The sequence below is a fragment of the Cupressus sempervirens genome, chromosome 10 (genome assembly GCF_028749045.1).
Source record: "Cupressus sempervirens isolate cs-2001-9-10 chromosome 10, ASM2874904v1, whole genome shotgun sequence".
NCBI classification, from domain to species: domain Eukaryota; kingdom Viridiplantae; phylum Streptophyta; class Pinopsida; order Cupressales; family Cupressaceae; genus Cupressus; species Cupressus sempervirens.
In genome coordinates, this window is record NC_143127.1 from 993,188,190 (window position 1) to 993,207,261 (window position 19,072).

Consider the following 19,072-nt stretch of genomic DNA (forward strand, 5'->3'; position numbering starts at 1 on the left):
GTGAGCTGGAAAATATTCTAACTAAAATAGTCCATTTGCATCGTTGGGATTGGACCAGCCGATTACAAGAAGTTGTTTGGGCTTATAGAACAACTTGGAAAACCACTACCGGATTCACACCATTTGAGCTTTTGTATGGGAAAGTGGCAATGCTTCCAATTGAATTTGAACACAAGACTTTAAGAACAGCCTTGACCTTAGATATTGATCTTCCTGCAGCACAAAGAGAATGCCTCATGCATCTTAATTCTTTGGATGAAATGCGCAAGATTGCTTTAGAACACACTGAACTGGTGCAAAAATAGAGAAAACACTGGCATGATTCTCATATCCTCAACAAACAGTTCAAAGCTGGTGACGGGGCATTATTGTATGATTCCCACTTTAAGGATATGCCAGGGAAGCTGTAGATGCGATGGTTAGGACCATATCAAATCATCCATGGCTTTGACGATGGAACAGTTCAACTAACCACAATTGATGATGTGCCTTTCAAAATGTTGATCAACGGTCATCAACTTAAACTTTACAAAAAGCCTCAATCAAAAGCTGAATTCATGCAATAGTTCGTGTAGTGCCTCTCCCATTTGACTTTTGTAAGTCATCCTGATTGATGCACCCTTGCTAATCTTTTGTTGTGATGGATCATGATTGTGACCCTGAGTGGTCTACACCATTGAGGTGTTTGGATTTATGTTTCTTTATCAGTTGCTTTGATTATGCTTTTCACTGATCTTTAAGATTATGATGTGATTTTTGGTTCACTAAGGTTTGTGCCAGTGGTTACCAGGATCGATGTGGTATTATGAGGTTGTTTCGTGATTACCCTGAGATGTGTGCAGAGATTGCACTGTGTACTTTTTACCATGCTACACTGGACTAGGTTCCTATAGCAGTGGTTAGTCATGTTTATGACTGTTTTTGCTTATGTGTTTTAAATGCCTTTTTAATGCAGAGTAATCAATCATTATTAAATTCTTAAGTAATTAGAATGGATTGTTCATGTTGATTTATTTGGTTATGTGCTGCAGGCATTTACCTTGTTATATTTTTTATTAGAGAGATATTTGTTACTCATGTTATGTTTTACATTTGAGATGACCTGAGGGTCAAATGTTATTCTTTGATTCCAGTATCATAGATATTAGACTACTATGATGTTTAGTTAATCATATTGCATGATGATGCCATTTTGAGGTGACAGTGTGTTTTATGATGTTATTTGGTTATTTGGTATTTGGACATACCTCTGATTTTGTCATGTGATGGATTTAATGCTATGGTTATTTACTTCATTCCTGCGTTGCTATGCCTTTTGCGAACGTGAGTGATGTAAATAGATTATTTTAATATAATTAAATAAATGGTTAAATTAGGTGATTTAATGCATTTATTGCTTCGGCTATATTATTATATGCAATTGCACTTGATCATGTTGTTTAGTGTGCAGGATTATATCCCTGGCAGTGGCACATGGAGTTAGTGATTTAGCCGTTCATATTTTACCAATGTCGTCCTTATATGGTCGACGTATCCTTTATTAAAATGTTTAATTTAAACCTTTCGATGATTATTAAATCCGAACTCATTTGCATTATGTGATTAGACCAGTAAGCGTGTCTGTGCATTTAGAGGTTCGCATTGTCACGAAAGTTGTTAAGGTGATTTTTGTGTTTTTGGATTTTTGGGCTTTTAATTGATTTATTTTAATTTCTGGCAGCTTTGCCATAGATGAATTCCTATTTATAGGAATAGCCTATTTTCGTTTGGATCGATTCGGGGTTTAACTAGATTGGCTAGTTAAATGCCCTAATCGATTATTCACCCAAAAAGTGAATAAATATCTAAAGAGGAATTTAATTCCTCACTTCTCACTTTTGAATTGGAAAGTTGGAGAGTAAAACCCAAAATCCTCTTCATGAGGATTTACTGTTTTATTCATTGTGGGAGCTACGGGCGTGGGATCATCGCGAGGTTCAGCTTGTTGGATCCAGCTCGGGGAAACCTTGGATTGCTGCAATTTTCAGCTACTTCTGTGAGATATTTATTTTATGGTTCAGATTCCCGTTTTGCCCTTTTGGCTGTGAGGTAGGGCTTTCTCATTTTATTGTTTTTGCTCTGTTTCAACTTTTGTTTTTGGTAGCCATTTTTTTGGAGTCTGAGAACTAGTGTTCCCCTCTGTTTCTGTATGTTAGTTCTACCCGATTGGGCGGGTATGAACATTTCCCTATTTTTTGGGATGAGGGTTTGGGATTTTGCACCGTTATGCTGGCCGTTTTTGAATACGGTGTCCGATTTTAGTTATTTTTGGATTTTTGGGGTTTTTGAACCCAAAGGCCAAATGGGTTTTAATTTTGAAGTTTTTCAAATTTTTGGGATTTTTACCTCGTTTTGCATGCCGCCCTATTTTCTCTAGTTTTCTTGGCACAATGTGGGTCATGGACCTTGATGATCCATTTGGATATCAGTCAGACCACTTTTGCACTGTTATGTTGCATTGGGATGCGTGTTGCATCCGTACTCCTGACGTTGTGTTCGGTTGAGTGATTTTATACCTGGTGTTATGATTTCCTTTAGACCTTTGCTTTTGTTTCGTGAATGCTAGGATTCGTGTAGAATCCATACTCTCAGATTGAGGCCGATTGAGTGAGTTCATGATGTTTGGTCTTGTTACATCATTGAGATTCGTGTAGAATCCATACTCTCGGATTGAGGCCGATTGAGTGAGTTCATGATGTTTGGTATTGTTACATCATTGAGATTCGTGTAGAATCCATACTCTCGGATTGAGGCCGATTGAGTGATTTTATGATGTATGGTTTTTTTGGCTTTGGGATTCGTGTAAAATCTGTCCTTCTCATGTTGCTTTCGGTTGGGTGTTTTCTTTACATTGTGTTCTCATTCCTGTCCTTGTGTTATGATCTTCGTGATGGTGGTGCACCACACATGAGTATGTACACGTACATTTGTTGGGTGACTTGCGAGGGCCGATCTTCCGTGGATTTGCCAGAAGTTATGATCATTGGGGTTGGGATGGGAGTATGCATGCCCACGGGCACTTATCGTAGGATGAGCATGGGTAGGGTAGGGTAGCATATGGAGGGGGCTTCTATCCTATAACCTGGTGACTACTTCTCAATTGGCAGAGGAAGTTTTATATAAGTGATAATTAAATTAAAACTTTGGGTGGTAATAAATACAAGATAATTAAAATGTGTGGGTTGTGCGCCTTTCATCGTGAAGAGTAGTTGCCCTAGGCTGTGCGCCTTCTGTTAAGAAGAGTAGCTGCCTATACTAGCTTGGGCTTGTCAATGCCAAGCGACTCTCCATGATGTCAGTCCCTACTTAGTAGCCTATTGAGTGTCTGACCAGGACCTGTACTCCTTGCATTGTCTTAGGTTCTTGGTTGCAGCCATCATACTGTCTGGCGTTAGTGTTAGCCATGGATGTTGTGTTTTTTGTGTGCTTATGGTTGGATCATTATCTCCATCAGCACGGTGGGTGTGGACCTATGGGTGCCACGTGGTTGGGAGGCATAGCTACCTTCACCACTGCTAGGGATTGGTGTATAGAGACGATCTCTTATCCTAGTGCGACCGTTGCTGGATGTTTTCACTTGGTACTTCGGGTTTTGGAGTATGCTTTCTCGTGATTTATGCTTTCATTGGAATGCTTGGATATCATGTCTAGATGATGTTAGTTTATTTGACGCATTCCCTTATCATGATGATTAGCATATAATTAGATGATGTTATTTGATTTAGTAGTATATCTGTTGCTTATTGCTGTTTAGCATGTAATAGGAGATGTTATCTACTGTAGGATTATCTTATGCTTTACTACTAGCATGTTAGATTTCCTTATGCTTATATTGTTGCATGTTTTAGTAGTGACATCCCTATTACGACAATACCGATGATTTGGTCAGTGGCTTGGGATGTTACGCGCGGGGGATGGCTAGGACCCACGATGGTCTTATGATGCTATTGATGGTTGGGAGGAACCGCATACTTAGTTTGGTTATTTTGTTCCTAAGATGTATTTATGTACATTGCGATGTTGCTTTTGTTCTCTATGATGTTTATATTCAGTGTGTTCTATGCTGTTGTAGTTTAGATGGTTGATGTTCTGCATTTTGTGTTGTTATTGCACTCAAATGTTCATTCCTCGAGCCTTTGTGGATCCGGTACTCCCTAGTGTGGAGGTTCTTTGCTCTATTTTGGTCCTTTTTACTTCTGGGAGTGTTTTTGTGTTTCTATGGGCGACATTTGTTCAGCATGGTGTGACACTTTAAAAAGTATCGCATGCCCATGCAAACTATGTCGTACGACACTGTAAAGTATCACACGGCTTCTTGAGAAATGTCGTACGACACTGGAAGAGTGTCACATGCCTTCTTGAGAAATGTTGTACGATGCTGAAAAGTGTCGCATGCCTTCTTGAGAAATGTTGTACAACACTGGAAGAGTGTCGCACGTCTTAAGGAGAAGTATCGCCCTCCCTTAGTAAACAGTGTCACACAGTTTTTGTGAAAAACCTGCGTGTGCCATCAGCGAGCAATTTTCTTCATGATCCAATCTTTTTGAGAGTGGTTTTGGATACCCTTTTGGGCGTTCTTCGAGCCTATGTTGTTGCATTTTGAATTTAGGAGGTTTCTTTTGAAATTCAATTTTTGGGTTTCTGTTGTAATCCTTCAGGGTTTAAAATATATCGTTTAAGTATATGCGACAAATCGTTTGAGATAGGTTTCAGACCTCTCAGAGATAAGTTATGGATTCTAGGAAATTTCAGGGCTTCAGAAATCCAGACTTAGCCAATTTTTAGGGCTTCAGGATTTCAGGCTTAGCCAAATTTTGGGATTCTGCATTTTACCCCAGCTTGGTGTTTTGTTGATGAGTGGTCATTTCTTGTGCCCTCATCTTGTTGTTGTTGTTGTTGGCTTTGTTTGTGTGTGTCAGTTTGGTAGTGGCGTTCGGAGATTCGTTGGTTGTTGGGATTGTGTTTCTTCAACATTAATTCTAATTTGCATGTCTATAATAATAACTTTATGTTTGCATAAAGTCCATTTTCTTTTCATGATATTTCTTTCCATTCATATCTTAATCTTCTATCCACCCACCCCACTCCATTTCTTAATCTTCCATCCACTCACTTTCCACATAATTAAGTTTTTGTGTTTTCAATCAAATCTACACATACTGATGGATGCTGCCATTTACATTATTTCTGCCACCTTTTATTTTTGGAGCATGTGACAATCCACTTGGCAGGTATAAACGTTTTCAAACTATTATTCATTTATAAGTTTGAAAATTTTGTTAATTATATATAATACTGCATAGTCTCTATAATTACGACATATTTCAGTCCCTCACCCATACTAGTCTGACAAGTGAGGACACTTGTCGTAAATTTAGAAGGGGGCAGGAGAGTGTCATACTATCCAATGACATGCCTAATTAACTGTGATGATTTTCTAAAATCTTGGCATTACTCTTTATTAATGAGAACTTTTTGCCATAAGTATGCCATGTCAAGTGTTGTACCCCCACTTTCTGAATGAATTATTTTTCCTTGTTCGTGTCAAATTCTTTGTGCTAAGCCATGATGTGACCTATTTTTTAAATTTTGGCATTTGAACCATGTTTTCGGATGATTCCCATGCAAATTCATGATTTAATTTTATCTAAACTTTAATTATGGCACATAACAATTGGTTATGGAAATTAATGTTCCCAAAAAGAAGTGGTGAAGCGTCTGAGAAATAACATAGAGTTTTGAAGTTTGCATTCAGAAAGGGAGAGAGAAACGGAGTAGTAGAAGAAGTGTCAAGAAATGGGAGGAGGTTTATAGAGAAGAGAGCTGGTTGAGAACATTTTGTTGCTCTCTGACGTAGAAGCAGTAAGAAGATTCAATGCATGCAGGTGGTTAGGTTATTGTTTGAATTTAATAGCATATGATGAAGAAGTAGCTATAGAATTCACCAAGACATTTGATGAAGGTGAAGCTTCTGTATGAGGTTTGACAGTAATTGCAACAGAAGAAAAAATTGTAGAAGTAATAGGGTTACCTTCTGTTGGAGAGCATTATCCGAGCTTGCATGACGCAAGGTCAGCAAGGACCCAGTTCACTACCCCACATGACCCTCCATTGGATGTTACAAAGAAAGGGTGCAAGAGATTGTCTTTGCCGCCTCCATATCCTGAGCTAGCAATACATGTCATCAGGTATTTTACTTGTGAAGGAAGATTTTCTCACTTGCATGCACATCATTTTAAGTTGCTTAGTTGTATAAGGCACAACATTGCCGTGAATCTTCCAAATTTTTTGTATAATATGCTCTATATTAGTGCGGAAGAGACTCAAAAAGGGAAAGATAATTCTGTCACTCACCATGCCTTGATTAAGTTGTTAATAGAAAGGTCTCTTAGGGATCTATCCCCTTTGACATGGGCTGACTTTGTGAAATTTAAAACCCTACAACCCCAAGTTGACCCTAGTGAATGACAGGGTGAGGAAAACGTAGTTCCCAGTAGTGAGCCTGCAGAACAAAATATTGAGGGAGCTGAAACAGAAAATGTACAAGGGATTGAATCAAAATTTTCTTCCATTCAAGAGAATGTGCCTCCACCTAAATAGGACATCCCTAAACCCACTACTAGTAAAGCTAAAAGGAAACAGAAGTCACCAGAAGAAACCGCTGCTCAACAAAAACCTAGTCCTGCAATTAAGCAATAGAAGAAAACAAAGAAGGTTCCTATAGCAACTAATCCTATAGTAGTGATACCAAAATAGAAAAGTAGGCAAAAGACAATAGTACAAGAAGAGACTCCTTTGTGGAGAAGCCCTAGAATGAGAGGGCATATTTTTAAAGATCCTATATTTTCTAAAGCACCTGCTCCAGAGTCTCCTGTGTAGATAATTTTTGACCATTCTCCCCTTCACACTGAGATGAAAAAAGCTTATGGTAATCCTCCTAAAGCATGTGAGCAAGAAATTAATGAAACCTTAATAGATTTACTAGGTGTTTCAAGCCATGAGAATGAAGTAGTTCCTGAATGTCATGATTCGAATACTGCCTTAGTCCCATATAAGTCAACATGGATCAATATTTTGGCAGAACATCTATGGCGGGAATAGAAAAAGAAAAAGGATTATGAGGAAAAAAAGGATTATGAAGAGAATAACAGTGCCATCACCTTGCAAAAACTCCTTTTCCAATTATATGGACAAAATTTATTTGCTGAAGCACTATGGAAAGAGGAGAAGAAAAGAATGAGCAAGATCATAACATCACAAAATGAGGAGATTGAAGAATTGAAAGAACAGATAGAAAGATAGAAACAACGCATGGAACATGCACTTAAATTAGCTGATCAAGCTCTTGCTTGTAGACCACCTCCTCGAGTATATGCTTTTTGTTTGGAAGAACAATATCTTTTGTTTCAGTTGATGTTAACCCTCAAAAATGTAAATATAGAATTCAAAACCGTACAAGAGTTTTATGAGCTGTATCAAACCTTTCCACCATGGCAGTGAAATCTATTGTCTGAGCTGTATATTCATAATTTTCTCATTCCTGTAGAAATTGAGTGGAATCCTTTGCTCTATATAGGAGATGTGCAGTTTAAATCTTTAATGTCATGGATGTCTAATGAGGCAAATTATGATAGACAACTGGTTAATTACAGAGATGAGGAGAGAACAAAACCTTTACCCTTGAGGGCAGAAAGTAAACAACCAAAAAAAATGCTTCGAGACTGGTTTACATTAATCTATGGGAAGAGTAATCCAGAAGTTAGAAAGAAGGTATTTGCTGCTAGAGCCAAAGTGTATGCCAAATATGAAAAGTTGTCCTACTTTCCATTCCAGAGATCTATGACTGGAGTAAGAGGTAGATGGGCACGATTACCTGATTCTCTCAAGAAATCAAATCTGCATAGTCCTATTAATTTAGTAGCAACACTATATAGAGTTACAAAATATTTAGAACTGGGAAAGCAACTAAGGCCAGAGCTATGGTGTCCTTTAACCATGCAACCTCCAATGCTTTTATGGCCCCTATATGATATTGATGTTGAAAAACTTGATAAGTTGCAGGAAGACCATAGGTGAGAAGTATGGGAAAGGACCAGAGGATTCTATTACACCTTCAAGAGCAGCAGAAAGGGAAAGACAAAAGTTGAGGAGCTCAGATCTTTGACAAAGAAGTGTAATGCTTGAGGACAAGCATTAGTTTAGCAGGGGGTAGATGATGAGTCTAAAAAATGCCTTTATTTTGTTATGTTTAAGATACTTTGTGTTACTCTGTTTATCCTTGTTTTAACACTTATAAGCCTATGTTTGATAAACCTTTGATGATTTATGGGGTAGAAAAACTATGTCATCTTTTGCCTAAATTATATCTAATATGCAGTATTTCATATAAATATCCAAATGTGTGTTCTTATGCTTGAATTTAGTTTGATGGATTTTTATTTGCAAATATGTCTTATATCATAACTAAGCTGATGATAAGGATTAAAGAATGAGCGGAAGAATCCAGACGTTGGTTGTTGACAACATTCAAGGATAAACGAGCATCAAGGAACAACCATGAAAAGGAAGTTATAACCACTCCAAGAAACATGGCAGTGAATAAGGAGGACCTTTTATGAGCCATTACCTTCTCTACATTTACGTTGCAACAAGTGGATGCTAAGACTTCATTGCTGTCTCCTCAATTCTATTATCCTGACTTTTCGCTTTCAGTTGTTCTCCTATATTCTCTTCTGCAGACTTAACTTAGGATAGTTACTTTTCTATTATGTAATAAAGAGTATATTCCCTATATATGTTAGGATCGACTCCTGTGTGTGAAGTTTTAGTTTTAGTTTTTGGTTTTTGATAAGTTTTATCGAGTAAGAGAGAACACTGATTCACAGTTTGTTGCAGTTGTGTTTTACAATTATGAATCATGTAATGACTGATTAATGAAATGAATTAGTTCTCTTTAGCTTCTATCCTATGTTGGTAGATTAGAGAAGCCAACCCAGGGGGCCCACTTGGAAGGTGGATTAGATTAGGATAGAATAGATTCATTTTACTAGCATTAGCAGTATTTTAAGTAAGACGTAGCTAGTTAATTCCTTCCTGTAGCATCACACTTCATGAACATTCCTGCAGCTTTTACGAGAATAGTCTAGTGGGTGAGTCAAGATGGAATCTCTGTTATCTTATCATTGTGTTTTCAACATTCATAGATTTAGTAGGTTCCTTTCCACAGAACTAGTGTAGTTTCTTTCCTTTGCATTTTTACTTTCCTGCAGCACAAGCATAATGACTCATCAAGGTACCTAGTATACATACTGTGCCAACCATTTCAAGTATATGTCCTTGGTTTGACAATCTAAATGCATCTCATGGTAGGGGAAAAGTAGTCCTTAGCTTGAATAGATTATTCCTAAGCCAAGCCTAGCACATGACTATGGAACACCTATTGTGAGGCAGTTCACAAGTTAAACCTTATTTAAAATGACTTCAAAATAGACAAACCCATAAAAAGGAGACAAAAATTGATGACATAAATATAGCGTAAATACCCCTTTGTATTATCCTTTTATATGACTAATAAAATGACCATTATAATTCAAAGGAAAGCCCACAACAACTTGCTGGTTTTTTTATTTCAATATATCTTCAGAAAGTAAAACTAGAAAATAAACTTAGAATAGCTACACACTATTGGACCAATTGTATTCTCTCAAAAACTTATAATTGTACAAAATGCAGACCCTCACATTGCCTTGAAAACTCATTTATATAGGCATGAGTTGCAACAAGAAAAGGGTAGATGTGAATGACAGGTGTCCTTCAAAAAGATTTTTACACACACCTGTAACAAAAGACAATGAAAATAAAAAAAAGGCTAATACATTGAACATTCCTTTGTGGGTCCACTTCTATTATTTCCTTTGGAAAGGCAAGAATACTTTGATCAAATTCTTTTAGTGCACTGGTTCCTCAGGATAGGTGGCCATCAAATGTGACAATGATGATTCATCTCCCACTACTTGAGCATCCTCTTTGTCTTTATCATCAATAGCAGAGGTGGCTTCTACTTTTGTACTCTCTTCTTTATCATCATCCTCCACCTCATCACCTTCTTCTGTTTGTTTTGTAGACATCAACTCTTCCTTCCACTTATTGTAGATAGTGTCCTTTGGCCAGTCAAAATTTAGAACTTCTCTTTGTACAGTTACTAAGGAATTTTCATTTGCCTCTATATCAAAAAAATCTTTTCTGATGGAGCTATAGAATATATGTACTTTTACCAACTCCTCATTTGTCATTGCCCATAATAAATGGCCTGTTTCATTTATAACCTTATTTATTCTCTCCCAGAAGGCTTCATGTAGCTCCCTCTTCCATTCTTCCTTTTCCTTTATTTTATCAAATGTCTTTAGAGCACAAGGGAATAAATCAAAATTTTCCACAAAATACTTGGAAAAACAATTAGTTAATCTTCTCTAGTAAGAATCTTTCTTATCATCAAAACCTTGTGATTTATTTAGTAAATCAAAAATTTATTCTATCTAATGATATGTTAGCTAAATAATAGATATACACATAGCAGTGATATCTGAACTTCTCTCTGTCCACTTCTATACAATGGGTCTGAATACAACTTCATTTTGCTTTGATTCATCTCTGATTGCTGAGATCCTTGATAATTGATCAAACAATGTGGGCCATTATATCTTATCAATTAAATACATGATACCTTGCCTCAATTTTTACTCATATTGATTATTAAGTTCTACATGCATTGCATATAACTTATTCTTCTCCTCTTCAAAATCATCTGCAGTATAGAACTGAGGTCTTTCAGGAGTATCAGGTATCTCAATAGTGTTGATTTAAAAGGCTCAATAGGTGGCCTTAGGGGGTATGCAATCCTAGTTTTACTAGTCTCTCCTAATTTTCTTTTCCCAAGAATCTTCTCCATCTAAGTTACTTTATTTTCTAAGGATTGTATTTGCATACCCCTCTCCTCATATGCTTTCAAAACTTCATCAAACCTAGCATTGAGTTGGGAAAATTTATCTTCCTCTTGGCTAGACACTATGCTACCAAATTTTAGCATCTCTGATGCCATGCCAATTATTTGTCTACTACCTACCTCACCAGCATGCTCTGCACATTATCAATGCACCAGTATGCTCTGCAGTGGGAATCTCATGCATTCTAGTATTTTCCCTTTTTTCCATGGACCATCTAACAAGGGCTTGGTGGTCATCATTAAATTTGACTCCTCTTTGAGCCTGTAGTATTTCTTTAGCAGTTCTCAGTTGAACATCCCTCTATTTCCTTACTAAATCAAAAATAATGGCATTTTCTATATCCCATTCTAGTAGAAGGAGAACTCTTGACTGTCTAACTATTTTTCTCCCATCTTCAGGAGTAAACTGGGCAAAATGATTCAAAAATTTTGATTTCACCTCTTCCTTAATATCTGAATCTGGTTTGTCTAGTTGTTCTACTTTTATCTTCTCACAGGTTTTCTCAAAATTTCCCATGTTTAACCTCCAAAAAAACTAAGAAAAAGACCTAGAGTTCACAAAATTCTCATCATTAATAAACCTTTCAGAAGCTTGGGCAACTATTAGATCAATTTCTTTACCTTGGTAATCAGTAATGGTTAGGTCCAAGGAAGGTGTAGGAGGTTCTTTTGGCTCTCCAACATCCAAATCTTTAGAAGTAACAATCACATCCCCTTCTCCACCCATTTGTCTAAGCTGCTTCCTTAGAGATGCTTCATCATCTATCTGAATTGGGGACTAGCTTCGAAAGTATTTTTCTTTTTGAGAAGAAGAAGACCCTTGCTCTAATTTTTTCTTTTTTGAGAGCTCGCTGCAAATGGACTCCCTAGTCTTGGCCTCTGATGAAGGGGTGCCTATTTCACACTTTGAACCATTATATAACCCACCCTTCTCTGCAAGGTATACTAGCTAGGAGCCACCACATTTCTACTACTTATCCTTCTTTGTACTCTCCAGCCTTATCTGGATGTGTCTCAACATATATGGCTTTTTTCTCATTCATGTTTTGGATTATTATAGAAAAATAATTCATTAATGCTTGCATTTTAGCTCCCTAGTATTTCTTATCTTTCAATGGGTCATACTAGGGGTCAAAAGCATTAATGAATTCTAAAATCTTACTAAATACTATCCACTTTTCTTTCCTCAATTCATGTTCTTGCAAAGTGAAAACATTTATGATTATATCCTCTCGATAATAAACTTGATCTACCATACGAGAAGCTTTCACCCTCTCTCTTAAGAGGTCATAGAATCCCCCAGGATCAATAAATCTGGCATGGGATTCTACCATATTATATTTATCTAGAAACAAATTTAGGTATTTTCACCCTTTCCTAGACAAAAATAAAATCATGTACTACAGTAACAATTGGAAAGAAGGTACCCTTCTTAAACAATTCCCTCTCATCTATAGTGCCTATCTACCATAGTAGCTCAACTATCCCTATCTTGAAGGGCACATGGAAAGGTAGAACACGAGCCTTTCCCAAAAATCCATATACTCTTATTACTGTTGAGACATTGTAAGGGATTATATCCCTCCAATTATGACTAACCAATAGCCCTCTTTCATGGTCCATGGGTCTAACCAATTCTAGTAATGCTTCTGGAATTTTGGGGCTGTCACCTTTCAAGAGCAACTTAAGCTTTGAAGAAAAGTGTCTATCAAATCTCACATAGCTGGCATATGTAGCTTTTGAAGTCATATCTACACTCCATAGCTGCACTAGATTCCTCTCTCCATCCCTGATCATTTCCAGCTCCATACCCTTGGAAAAGAAGGTAAATCCCTTGTACAAGCATACATGCATAAGAAATAAATACCAAAAAAATGGTTTTTCCACCTTTTCCCATGCTATTCCCACAAGACTATTGTGAATTTCTTTCACAAGAAAAGTAGCAAAATCTAGAATAGTGCTCATCCCAAATTGAAGAGTTTGAGCCATGATAAGGACAATAGAGCCTGGGATTTGATCACCTCCATCCATCCCAAAAATCTTGCAAAGAGAAAAATATAATGCTGGAGCTCTAAGGTTGAAATTCCTTCTTAGCAATGGCTCTAGGGTACTAGCTATAATCATAAGCAAAGTGCCAATTTTAGTAGCATGCTCTACCAATGGCCCTATTTTTAGGTAAATCCTTTGTGCATCATACCTTGCTTGAAGGTCATCCATATCAATAGTTTCATGTATAGCATGGTTAGGATTGAGGTTTAAAACCTCACTAATTAATTTAGGGAAAACTCTAAAGAGATTCACTCCAGCATGGTTTTTTTACCCACATTGTAATTGGATAATATCTCTTTGCTAGATCCATCAATAAATCACTATCAAAGAAAATTGTGGGGACTGTTAATTTACCAATATCGAACTCTCATTTATTTCTCATAGGAGCATCCAATTTTTTCTCTGAAAACCATTTCTTAAACAACTCTAGAGCCCCCATGGAAACCTAGGCATCTCTTACCCAATTTACTTTGTCATAGAAACCTTTTGTTGTAGCCACTCTCGGGTGTTTTGGAATGATTTCCCTCCCCTTAGTTATTTCATGTACTGATAAGGGGAATTGTTCAAGAAAATCATCGTGCACAAAACATTTCAAATAATTCTTTTGCCCGGTGAATTCTTTTCGGGGAGGCATTTTGAATAAAACCCTAGAAAATTTACAATAGCAAATACTTGAATTTTTAAAAGAGTTGCAGAGTATTTACCCACTAGAATTTTCACTTCTACACTGTGTGATTTCTTCTACAAATTTATTAGATCACTAGCTAAAAATTTTGTGCCCTGGCACTGAGAATTTTGTATTCCCTGATGTTCTTCCTGCACCTTGGTAATTCATTAATGGTGAGATTTGGAGGTAACCGTTACCTCCAAATTGCAACTAAATTTGAATCCTATATGTAGATTTTCACTGGATCAGATGGCTTTGATTTAAAAGGAAACAAGCTTTATGGCTTTGAAAACAAGGCTATGTGTCGCAATATCGCTTGCCCACATTTCTTAAATTTCTTGTACCTTAGAATTGCGGGGAAGCATTGCTTGTTGATCAAGATAAGATCATCAATCAGATCAATTCAAATCTGAACAAAATCTAGTCAGCTATATTGACCAATAGGAAACCTTCATATGAGTTCATGCCTTTTGATAACTTCCACGCCAGGGGGTCCCATATCTTCTTTTGAGTGAGTAGGTACTTGACATCATTCATTCTACGTGTCATGCTAGTGCATTCCCACTTTTCTTATTTGATGAGCATCTTCAAATTGTGGGCTTGTGCCAGTCATAGGTCTTCAAAAGATCAATGGTGGTAGTGCTTATACCTTGCAGAACTTCTGAGTTAAAATTTTAGACGTCACCATGGACACATGTCCGCATGGTGCATTCTCGCTTTGTTTAAACTTCACTCGAGTTATTTATGTGGGAAACCACCCTTCGTTGATCAAGACAGGATCAACAGTGTGAAAAAAATCTTGCATTTTATGCTCGCACCATCCACTTGGGCCAATGAAATGACTGCTTTCAATCCACATGCTCTTATTCACCTAACTATTGCATTAATTTTTGAAACTTTCCCCGCCAACATCATAAGTTTTTCCAGCTAAGCACGAGTGGTAGACCACATGGCATGACCTAGTGTCCTTCTGTAGTTCAGCCCCACTTTGACATGCATCACAAAGGTGCATACCCACATTCCTTAAATCTCTAGCATCTTCATAATGCGGGATTGCTCTAACCCTCAATCTTCGAAAGATCTACAAAAAATGCAGCTTCACTTCTATTTGATAGACAAACTTCTTCAGTGACACATTTGGCAATACACTTCAGTGATCATTTTACAGTGTGGCACACTACAACATACAGTTAAAATTTCTCAACCCCACCTTGCCACACATCCAAAAAGTACTTGCCTGCATTATTTATCTCTCGTCTATCTTCAAATTGCGGGCATGCACTAATCTTTGATCCTTGATAGATCAACAGTTATAAAATCATGCATTTCAAATACCACACTAACTAAAGTGATGAATAAAATATCTGCATTCATTCCAACTTGTCTGACACTTTCCATGGAGGACATCTCAACATCATCCTTGAGAATGGTGAGCCCATCTTGTTAGATTATGCCACTTGTCCAATTTTTGCTTCCCCTCATTATTTATCTAACGAGCATCTCCTTCTTGTGGGAAAGTGCTAGCCCTTGATTCAAATGAAATCAATGGTTGATGCTTCTTTGTGATAAAGGCATATTTCTATTGGTAACTCAACCAATGATATCACAAGAAATCCAGAACATGCACAAAATATACTGACAAACCTGCAAAAGTTTCTAACAACTTATGACTCCTCTTATGGTTCACTAGAATTTTAGAAAGGAAAGGGCTATGTGTCAGCAAGTCACATGCCCACATTATTTAAAAACCTTGCATCTCAAAATTGCAGGAATGCAATACCCATTGATTTGAACAAGATCAACGATTATAAAGACTTTGTGTCATCAAAGGTATTTCCTAATAGAATGATCAAACAATTTATAGGCCAAGCACGACCACGTAAGGTTAAGAAAAAATTATAATGAATTCATGCTTGCGCAAGCCCTTCCTTAGGTTAAATGGTATATCATTAAAAACATTTTCATAAAAATACTTTGAGGGTTTTCTAAAACTAGGGCAATCTAAGGGTTTGAAAAATTCAAGCAAAAAAACCCTAATTTACAAGACTTAATGACTCAAATGATTTTTCACTAAATTTTCCCATAATGTCTACAATGTAAAAAATTAGACTAATAGTGTCATAGGGTTTCCTTCATAATTCCATAAAAATACACCATTTTCCCAACATCCTCCTCTTCAACCAACCTTTCCTTACCCACAAAACTCACTATTTCATCATACAATTTCCTCTAGATCCCCTAATCTTGCACCAAATTTCCCATCACCTATTGTAGAGTAGTCAAGATTGTGTCAATCTCGGCGTTGAAAAATTCTAAGCAGAGCATCACCAATTGAGAGTCATCAATTGGGACTCACATCCCATCCACCGTCAAACAAAGATAACTTTCAACATATACACTACATTCCACCTAACCCCCTTCCACTGAGATCTCCTAACACTGATTGATATGCTCCATAAGGATTTTCACCTGTCGTTGATGCATCCCCTATAAATTCTTCCACTATTTCCTTAAAAGAAAACCCAAAACTAGGAAAAAAACATCCAATTCCACTTTCCCCAAGCCCAAAATAATTTCCCGTAGAATTACCTCCACATCTCTCATTGTTTCCTCCTCAACTAAAACACATGTAGAGAAGAATACAAAAGACTGCGTACCTCAAATTATCAATAAATTTCACAACCCTTGACCTTTGCTCTACCTCTTTTCTCAACCCATCCATCAAAACCTCCATTCCAAATTCTCTACCCTTTTGGAAGGACTTGAGAGAAGAGGTGCTTAGTGTCTCATTTACTAGGTTTCATCTTAGTATTCTCTAGTAGGGACTATATGGAGTTGAATTGATGCTTTCTTGGTTGTGGGTGAAGCGCTTAAGGCCCCTGCTATGGTTGGTTTTCTTGCAAAGATTGAACCTTTCTATATGAGGGCTTCATAAGCAAGTTCGAGGTTGGCTATTAGTATAAGATGAAAAGAACCCAATTGGAGGCTTATGATTGGGCCTTATTTCTTGTGGAGTTTGTGAATGTACTACTAAAATGGTTATTTCAAGTGTATGATTTTGAGGACATTTCCTACAAGTGGCCATTTGAGAAGACCCAAAGGAAGCTAATGTTTTTTCTTCTTACTCTTATTGATGCTATTCCATACCCACAACCAAATAAGGCCTCCTATGAGTGCTAAAACACATGTGAATCCATTCAAGGTGAGAGTTGATAAATTTGTTTAGAGTTGCAAATGGTTTTAATTACAAAGTTTGAATGACAGAGAAGAAGATTTCATTCAAAATCTATGCTATCATTCTAAAGTTGTCTGCAACTAGCCGAAATAGGGTACAATTTTAAAATTACCATAACACTCCATATTCTCATTGGTTTCTCAAAAATGACAAACAATGTCATGTTTAGCATGCAATGTTAGTTGGTTTAATATTTTTAATTCATGGTGATATTAATTGACGAGGGCGTTTTGGGCCTCATCAAGGAAGAAACTACCTCAACAACTCTATTATCTATTTAGGACAAAAAGAAATGACTAAAATGAGGGTATCTTTGGGGATTGATTTGTTTGTTTCAATTTTTTAGTTTATTTCCCATGTCATTCATTTGGTTTTTGTTCATGGCAGTTAATGGGAATGTCAAAACATTTGTTATGTTTCACAATGTTAATGATATGTCATAGCAATGTCTTATCATGCTAGTGGCACCCATTGTATTTAGCATGTCCCTCATTTTTCCTCATTTTGGGATTGGTAGTGGTGTGTTGCCAAATTTTTAATTCATTCATTTTTGCTTTAGGTTTGAGTCAAGTTAGTGTGTCAATATCTTGAGTTTGAGTCTAGAATGCCCATAGGATTATCTCTCTTCTCATTATCCCCTTGAACTAACCTAATACGGGAAATAATTTTGAGTAATGCACTAGTCAAAAGGCTAGGTGATTAGGTTTTGGAGGGTTTGTTCATGTGTTCCCCTAATGAGAAGAAGGTCTAGATACTTTACTGATCCATCATTCTCTATTCTTAATCATGTTCAAGGTGAAGATTCATGTTGTGTTATAGTTTTCATGGAAGATATCACAGTGATCGGGCTCAGAATGCAAAGAAATTGATTTGTATCAAGGAGTTACATGGATGGGTGGAAAAGTGAATCAATAAAAGGAGAAAATTTGATTGGTAAGTTGAAAGTCAATTACCTTTGAAGATTGATCATTGGCCATCAGATGAAGATCAGATCAAGGGTGTGCACATGTTCACTAGCCAAGATGTATTCAATATATTTTAAGTTGTGACATGGAAAATGTAGTAACAACTAGTCATAAATAGTTATCACAAGGTCGTACACAGTTAAAGTTTACTTGAAGTTAAGGCAGTGGCAAAGTGAAGGTGTATAAATCCCTGATGCAACCAACATTCCTCAAACAATTAACATAAACATAAGATAGAAAGAACATAAAAATAAATATTAGAACTCCAAATTCTTCTTTATTATTCTTCCAAATCCTCCTCCTCCTACAATGAGAGAAATTAAAATTTTTAATACAAATCCAAAATTACCATTTTTGGCAGTTTTCATAAAACTATTTTTTGCCATTTTTGGTAATCTTTAAAACAACTCTTAAAAAGATGATTTTTTTTGTGAAGCTTCATAAAGGTGAGATAAGATGAACTGCCGACTAAAATTTGAAATTAGAAGTAATATTTCAAGGTTATTAATAAAAAAAAACTTTCTAAAAACTAAGAAAAACATTAAAAGCTTTAAAAAACTACTAAAAGCTCCTGCATAATTCTCCTTTGGTTGAAAGAACCCAGCTCCTGCAAGTTGTTTTTTGAATGTGTATAGTTTCTTTTCTAGAACTTTTCCTTCTATTGTATCAAACATTGATTTTATTGACTCGGAGGAATGTAAATTTATTCCTTCTTCCTAGACTTCCATTTTTTTGACATTTTATCATTCATCTTTTCATCTATCACTAGATCCCTCTTCCTCTTATTTTTCTTAATCCATGTTCTACTCAATATCTTATTAGCCTTTAAAATCCAAAATTTTGTTTCTTCTGTATAAACCTTTATACCATAATTATTTATGTCTTCAACACATAATATATTAGCATATCCACCATTGCTACAATTAACATAATACCTTTGGGAACATTCATATACCTCATTAAAAAAATTCTAAAACAACTTCATTAGAAATCTCATTATAAACAACCATTTCTTCTTGCTCATTCTTAACATAATGCTGAAAATGACAAAAAGACTCTCCTGCAACTGTGTTTATCTTGGCTTCTTCAATTATTGATGTCAAAATAGTCATTGG

At 36.4% G+C, this 19,072-nt stretch overlaps 1 pseudogene; it reads right to left on the reverse strand.

Moving 5' to 3' along the window:
• Nucleotides 1-16,973, reverse strand: part of LOC149537293 (cytochrome P450 77A1-like) — a 39,013-nt pseudogene extending 22,040 nt beyond the window's left edge.
• Between the last annotated feature and the right edge of the window lie 2,099 nt (nucleotides 16,974-19,072).